This window comes from Galeopterus variegatus, unplaced genomic scaffold (assembly GCF_000696425.1).
Source record: "Galeopterus variegatus unplaced genomic scaffold, G_variegatus-3.0.2 Scaffold15732, whole genome shotgun sequence".
Classification (NCBI taxonomy): Eukaryota; Metazoa; Chordata; class Mammalia; order Dermoptera; family Cynocephalidae; genus Galeopterus; species Galeopterus variegatus.
The window spans coordinates 2,488-10,120 of NW_007741843.1; positions in this window are offsets into that span (position 1 = coordinate 2,488).

A 7,633-nucleotide genomic window follows, 5' to 3' on the forward strand; every position below is an offset into this window, starting at 1 on the left:
CGGGCGCGACCCTGAGGGTTGCGATCCGTTGCCGGTCACGAAAAAAGACAAAAAGGAAAAAAAAAAAGTTTTTTTCCCTGAGTTTCCCATCAGCCATCAAATATTGGCTCATAATTATTTATAGCACTTTAGTGACATTGAAAGGGATTTATTTCAATTTATTCTGTCTTTATTAGCACTCAACAGGGAACAGAGTGCAGCCACCATCGCTCTTTTCTCAGGAGCAGCTGAGAGGCTAAGAAGGGTGGGACTGCAGAGGAGGAAGAACCGAAACCTGTGGAGGGAAGCCCAGGAGGCACGTTATCCCTGCGGGGTTATCTGGGGGAAATATTAAATAGACTTAAAGAAGGCTCAGGTGAGCTTGTGAATCACTCCATTACTCAAGTGGATTTAGGGATGTTCTGCGAAATCCTTCATTTCTAAGCTGGTTTCATGGAGGCAGCAGCAGAGGCAGAGGCTGAACTGTGGTACCAGGGGATGGGGCCAGCGTAGAACTTCCCCTGTTCTTATGGAAAAGACAAGACAGAAAATGGATGGCAGAGGGCCGGCCCATGGCTCACTCAGGAGAGTGTGGTGCTGATAACACCAAGGCCATGGGTTCAGATCCCTATGTAGGGATTGGGCCAGTTAGCTCACTTGGGAGAGCGACAACACCAAGCCAACGGTTAAGGTCCCCTTACTGGTCATCTTTTAAAAAAAACCTTAATTGGGCCGGCCCGTGGCTCACTCAGGAGAGTGTGGTGCTGATAACACCAAGGCCATGGGTTCAGATCCCTATGTAGGGATTGGGCCAGTTAGCTCACTTGGGAGAGCGACAACACCAAGCCAACGGTTAAGGTCCCCTTACTGGTCATCTTTTAAAAAAAACCTTAATTGGGCCGGCCCGTGGCTCACTCAGGAGAGTGTGGTGCTGATAACACCAAGGCCATGGGTTCAGATCCCTATGTAGGGATTGGGCCAGTTAGCTCACTTGGGAGAGCGACAACACCAAGCCAACGGTTAAGGTCCCCTTACTGGTCATCTTTTAAAAAAAACCTTAATTGGGCCGGCCCGTGGCTCACTCAGGAGAGTGTGGTGCTGATAACACCAAGGCCATGGGTTCAGATCCCTATGTAGGGATTGGGCCAGTTAGCTCACTTGGGAGAGCGACAACACCAAGCCAACGGTTAAGGTCCCCTTACTGGTCATCTTTTAAAAAAAACCTTAATTGGGCCGGCCCGTGGCTCACTCAGGAGAGTGTGGTGCTGATAACACCAAGGCCATGGGTTCAGATCCCTATGTAGGGATTGGGCCAGTTAGCTCACTTGGGAGAGCGACAACACCAAGCCAACGGTTAAGGTCCCCTTACTGGTCATCTTTTAAAAAAAACCTTAATTGGGCCGGCCCGTGGCTCACTCAGGAGAGTGTGGTGCTGATAACACCAAGGCCATGGGTTCAGATCCCTATGTAGGGATTGGGCCAGTTAGCTCACTTGGGAGAGCGACAACACCAAGCCAACGGTTAAGGTCCCCTTACTGGTCATCTTTTAAAAAAAACCTTAATTGGGCCGGCCCGTGGCTCACTCAGGAGAGTGTGGTGCTGATAACACCAAGGCCATGGGTTCAGATCCCTATGTAGGGATTGGGCCAGTTAGCTCACTTGGGAGAGCGACAACACCAAGCCAACGGTTAAGGTCCCCTTACTGGTCATCTTTTAAAAAAAACCTTAATTGGGCCGGCCCGTGGCTCACTCAGGAGAGTGTGGTGCTGATAACACCAAGGCCATGGGTTCAGATCCCTATGTAGGGATTGGGCCAGTTAGCTCACTTGGGAGAGCGACAACACCAAGCCAACGGTTAAGGTCCCCTTACTGGTCATCTTTTAAAAAAAACCTTAATTGGGCCGGCCCGTGGCTCACTCAGGAGAGTGTGGTGCTGATAACACCAAGGCCATGGGTTCAGATCCCTATGTAGGGATTGGGCCAGTTAGCTCACTTGGGAGAGCGACAACACCAAGCCAACGGTTAAGGTCCCCTTACTGGTCATCTTTTAAAAAAAACCTTAATTGGGCCGGCCCGTGGCTCACTCAGGAGAGTGTGGTGCTGATAACACCAAGGCCATGGGTTCAGATCCCTATGTAGGGATTGGGCCAGTTAGCTCACTTGGGAGAGCGACAACACCAAGCCAACGGTTAAGGTCCCCTTACTGGTCATCTTTTAAAAAAAACCTTAATTGGGCCGGCCCGTGGCTCACTCAGGAGAGTGTGGTGCTGATAACACCAAGGCCATGGGTTCAGATCCCTATGTAGGGATTGGGCCAGTTAGCTCACTTGGGAGAGCGACAACACCAAGCCAACGGTTAAGGTCCCCTTACTGGTCATCTTTTAAAAAAAACCTTAATTGGGCCGTCTTTAATTCACATATGACTATGTTTATCAGATGACTGGAATTCCTAAGATTCAGTAAATTATGAGTTTGCTCCATTTAAAGTTTTTCTATTCCACTCTCAACCGTCCTCCATGAAGTCCACTTGCTGGTTTACTGACTTCAAGACTCTGTTGAATTACTTCATTTGTAAAATCTCTCCTCCACTTCCGCCCCCTTCCCTTCCTGTGTAGTATATGTCCCATTGCCCACACAGGCAGTGTGCGAGGGCTGCAGACTCGCAGCTGCCCTGTACCTTGGCCTGGGTGGAATGGCCACAAGTCCTGAGGAGGGAAGATTCTCAGGCAGTCTCACAGAACCACAGTACAATGGAATATTTACTGCAGAGCCTGGACCCCAGGAAATGAGAAAAGCCTCCAGGGCCCACCTTTGCCAAAGGAGACCTGGGATTCTTATATGAGAGCCTTCTTGTGTCCACCCAACTCCCTCACGCCCACAGTCTCAGAGCTGGGCCTCTGTATTAGTCTGTTTTGTGTTGCTTATAACAAAATACACCAAACTGGATAATTATAAAGAAAAATGCTGACAAGGCTGGAAAGTCCAAAGTCCACCTGATGGTGGCAACAGTGAACCAGGGTTCTCACACTGCAAGATGGTGGAAGCAGAGAGAGCAAGAGAGAGAGATAGAGGAGGTGCGAGGGTCTTTTAAACAACCAGCGCTCGCGGGAACTAAGAGAGTGAGAACTCACTCATTAATCCCCCCCCACCCACCCACGGAGAGCACTAATCCATTCATGAGGCATCCGCCCCATGACTCAATCAGTTTCCAACACTGCCACATTGGGGATCAAATTTCCACATGAGTTTTGGAGGGGACAATACATTCAAACTCTATCATTCCACCCCTGGCCCCCCAAAACTCATGTCACTCTCACATATAAAATACAATCATTCTATCCCAACAGTCCCAAAAGTCTTAACTTGCTCCAGCATCAACTTAAAAGTCCAAAGTCCAAAGTCTTATCTGAGACCAAAGGCTAAACTCCTTCCAGCTGTGAACCTGTGAAAATCAAAACCAAATTTATCTACTCCCAAGATACAGTGGAACAGACATTGGGTACACATTCCCATTCCTAAGGGGAGGAATAGGCCAGAAGAAAGGAGAAACAGGCCCCAAACAAGCCCGAAACCCAGCAGGGCAGACATTAAGTCTTAAAGTTCCAAAGTAATCTTCTTTGACTCCAAGTCCTGCATCCTGAGCACAATGGGGCATCTGGGCATTTGTCCCCTGCCCAAAGTCTCCGGTAGCCTCGCTCCCACAGCTCTGCCAGGCACAGCCCACTGGGCAGTGCTGGTGCCTGTACCTTTTCCAGGCCTGCACTGCATGTTGCCAGTGGCCTTACAGTTCTGGGGTCCTGGGAGCAGCCCTGCTGTCTTGACTGTACTAGACATTTCCCTGGTGGGGTCTCTCTGTGGGGGCTCTGACCCCACTTTTCTGCTTGGCATTGCTTGTAGATGTCCTCTGCAGTGGTTATGCCCCTGTGGCGGCTCTGCCTCTGCAGTAGCTCTGCCCCTGCAGCAGGTCTCTGCCTGGGCCCCCAGCATTTTCCATACATCCTCTAGAATCTGGGTGGAAGATGCCACACCTCCACTGCTCTCATGTCCTACCAGCCTACAGACTTAACACAACATGGACGCCACCGAGGTTTCAGGCTTCTACTCTCCAGAGCTGCTGCATGAACCACACTTGGGGCCACCTGAGGCAGGGCTGCTCCAGCCAGAGCCACTGGGATGCAGGGAGCAGGTTCTCCGAGGGCAACTGTGCCCCAGGTCTGCTCTCCGGGACAATTCAGTCCTTCCAGGCCTCAGGGTCTGTGATAGTTGGGGCACCCTTCCAGACTTCTCAAATGCCTTTAGGGTTTTTTCCCCATTGTCCTGGCTATTAGCATCTGGCTGCCTCATCACCAAACTAATGTCTTTAGCAAACAGTTTATCTGCTTCACCCTTGCATTTTTCTCTGGCTCTCCACTTCTCTACCTCATGGCTAGGCTGCAGATTTTCCAAATCTTTATGCTCTATTTCCCTTTTAAATTCTGGCTTTACATCATGCCTTTGCCACCATAACTCAGAGTAGGCTGTTAGAAGTAGCCATGCAGCTTCCTTAATGCTTTGCTGCTTAGAAATTTCTTGTGCCAAACGTTCTGGTTCACAACCCTTAAGTCCCATCTTTCACAAAGTCCAAGGGCATGGACACAATACAGCCAAATTCCTTGCTATGGTGTAGAAAGGGTTATCTTTTTTCTAATATCCAATAAGTTCTTCATTTCTGTCAGCATTCTGGTCACAACCATTTAGCCAATCTCTAAAATGTTCCAAACATTGTTTCATCTTTTTGTCTTCTTCTAAGTCCTCCAAACTCCTCCAAACTTTGCCCATTACTCAGTTCCGAAGCTGCATCCACATTTTCAGGTATCTGTATAGCAACACCCCACTCTCAGTACCAGTTTTCTGTATTAGTCCATTTTGTGTTGCTTATAACAAAATACACCAAACTGGGTAATTATAAAGAAAAACATTGACAGTTTCTGAGGCTGGAAAGTCCAAAGTCCATCTGATGGTGGTAACAGTAAACCAGGGGTCTCACACTGCAAGATGGTGAAAGTGGAGAGAGAGAGAGAGAGAGAGAGAGAGAGAGAGAGAGAGAGAGAGAGAGAGAGAGAGAGAAGAGAAGAGGTGCCAGGGTCTTTTAAACAACCAGCTCTCATGGGAACTAATAGAGCGAGAACTCACTCATTAATCCCCCCCCCCACCCAGGGAGAGCATTAATCCATTCATGAGGCATCTGCCCCCATGACTCAATCAGTTTCCAACACTGCCACATTGAGGATCAAATTTCCACATGAGTTTTGGAGGGGACAACACATCCAAATACTATCAGCCTCCAACAGTGGGTGTGAACTCTTCAACCCCTCGGAGGTATAAAACCTAAGATGGGGATCTGATGTCCCTAAAACTTCAGTGACTTGACTGGCTACAGCAGAATCTATGTCTTGATCTCCCAGTCTTGATTTCCAGTCTTCTCTGAGCCAATCCATCCCAGCTACCCCTTTTATGGTAGAGGAGTTAAGAAACCCTAGATCTGGGAGAAAAGATTTAAGGTCCCAGGGAAGAGAGATTTGTGTTTGTTTTATAAGCAGAGCACCGAGGTAGGGTGGAATTGTTGCCCTTCATGTCAGGGCCAGATCAGAAATGGAGAGCTTTAACTCCGTATCTTTCTAACCCTATTCCAGGCTGTACTCCAATTACAGACGCTTGCAAAAGTTCACTTGTGAGTCAATGGTTTTGGAAGGAGAATATTCCACTGGGTCAATGTTATAGATCATGCTTGGGTTCCCAGGCTAGCCCACAAAAGCCTATTAAGCCCATGTGTGGCAGAGAGGGGGAGGGGCTAGTGTCAGACACTCAGCTTCACCACTCACTATCTGTGCAAACTTTAGAGTTACTAAGCCTCTTTGTGCTTCCATTTCTCCATCTGTAACACAGAAATAATAACAACCACGACTGCATAGGGGAGCACTTACAACAGTGCCACCTAGAAGACACTCAAAACATGTAATCAAGATAATAGTGCCAGGGTAACAATATTTCTACAACAGGGCTTCTCATCCTCAGCAGCAGTGACATGTGAGGCCAGATCATTCTTTGATGTGGGGAACTATCCTGTGCCTTGTACGATATTTAGCAGCATCCCTGGCCTCTATCCATAGATGCCAGTAGCACCCTCCCCTAGTTGTGAAAATAAAATCTCTTCAGACATCGCAATCAGATTGCTGACAGTGGAGAACCACTGTGTTACTGGAAAACAGCTGAGATTCCCAGCTGGAACATCAGAGCTCCTCTCCTTGCGGCAGCCCAGGTGGTGAGGCTGGGGTCTTCTCTTCCTCTCATCTGCTGAGGTCTCCCCCCACCCCCCCGCCCAATGACAGCTCCAAGTCACTAGTGGAAGCACCTAACTCCTGAGCATGGCAAGTTAGGAGTGGTCAGCTGTGCACTTTTGGAGGTATGGAGGGATTGAGAAAGTCTCGGAAGTTGGTGATGAAAAAGCAGGATGGGGGGAAGAAGGAGCAGAGGCAATGGGGGTTTCCCACCTCGATCCCACTGGCCTCCCGGCAGGTGGTGCACCATGACCCCAAAGGTGGCAGGGCAGGGTCTTCCTTCCCTGGTAGAGTGTGGCCTTTCCCCTTCATTCTCTTCTGCACCCTTCTGGCCAGCAAGGGTGAGGGGAGCCGTGGGGACCAGGCTGTGGGAAGGCAGATGGCAAGCAAGCAGGGGAAGGAAGGGCACAGGCAGCTGTCTGGATGTTATTTGGACACAGAGCTGGGACAAACTGGATTGGATTTGTCCCCAAACCTTCCAGATGCCTTGACCTTCAACAAAGCATACACAACTCTGTTTTATCTAGGCCACCCTATCGACCTATATTTTCCCATTTTATCCATTTATTTGTTAAGTGAGTATAGACTGTATGTCTAGCACTGTATTAGGCCCCTAAGGGTACTGGTGTTTTTATACGTTTTTGAGTGATTTCTTTTTCAAGGATGGCGAAAGGAAGACACTAACTGAATAAGTAAACAGAAGGCAAGATCCAGTTGGAAAATTATCACATGCCGGATTGGAAAAGTAACACACGTCATACACACAGCGATAGAGCCGCTCAAACTATACTGGTAACATAAATGCTGGGAGAAGGTGGAATAAAACACAATTTCTTAAAATTTTCAACAAATGGGCTGCATGCACTGATGTTAAAAAGGCAGAGGAAAAGTTAGCCTAAACAAAGGGCACCATAATCCTGTCACATCTCCAGGCTGGTCTTAACCTCCAAGAGCATGTAGGTCAAAGGGCACATTCAATAGGAGGACTCTTTTTCCAACCGTAATAAATCTGACCTTTCCTGAGTCAAATGGATTCTAAGTTTTCTTCTTGCAATTTGTGGGCATTCTCCGAACAGTGCCTGATACTAGAAACCACTTAAAAGGCTTGCCCTTCCACGGTGGGCGTGTGCGGACTGCGGACGAGGTTTGTGTGGGGCGGGGTCCACCGTCACCGACCCGTCACTCATCCAAAAACAGCGAAGCCGACAAACCCCTGCCTTGAACCGTCCAAAGGCGAACCCAAGGGCCGAGCCAGGTTAGCGCTGTAAACACACGTGTTAGGGAGCAAATATGGGCCAAGGAATGGATTAGCTTTAAGAGTAAGTCCGGACCGGGGG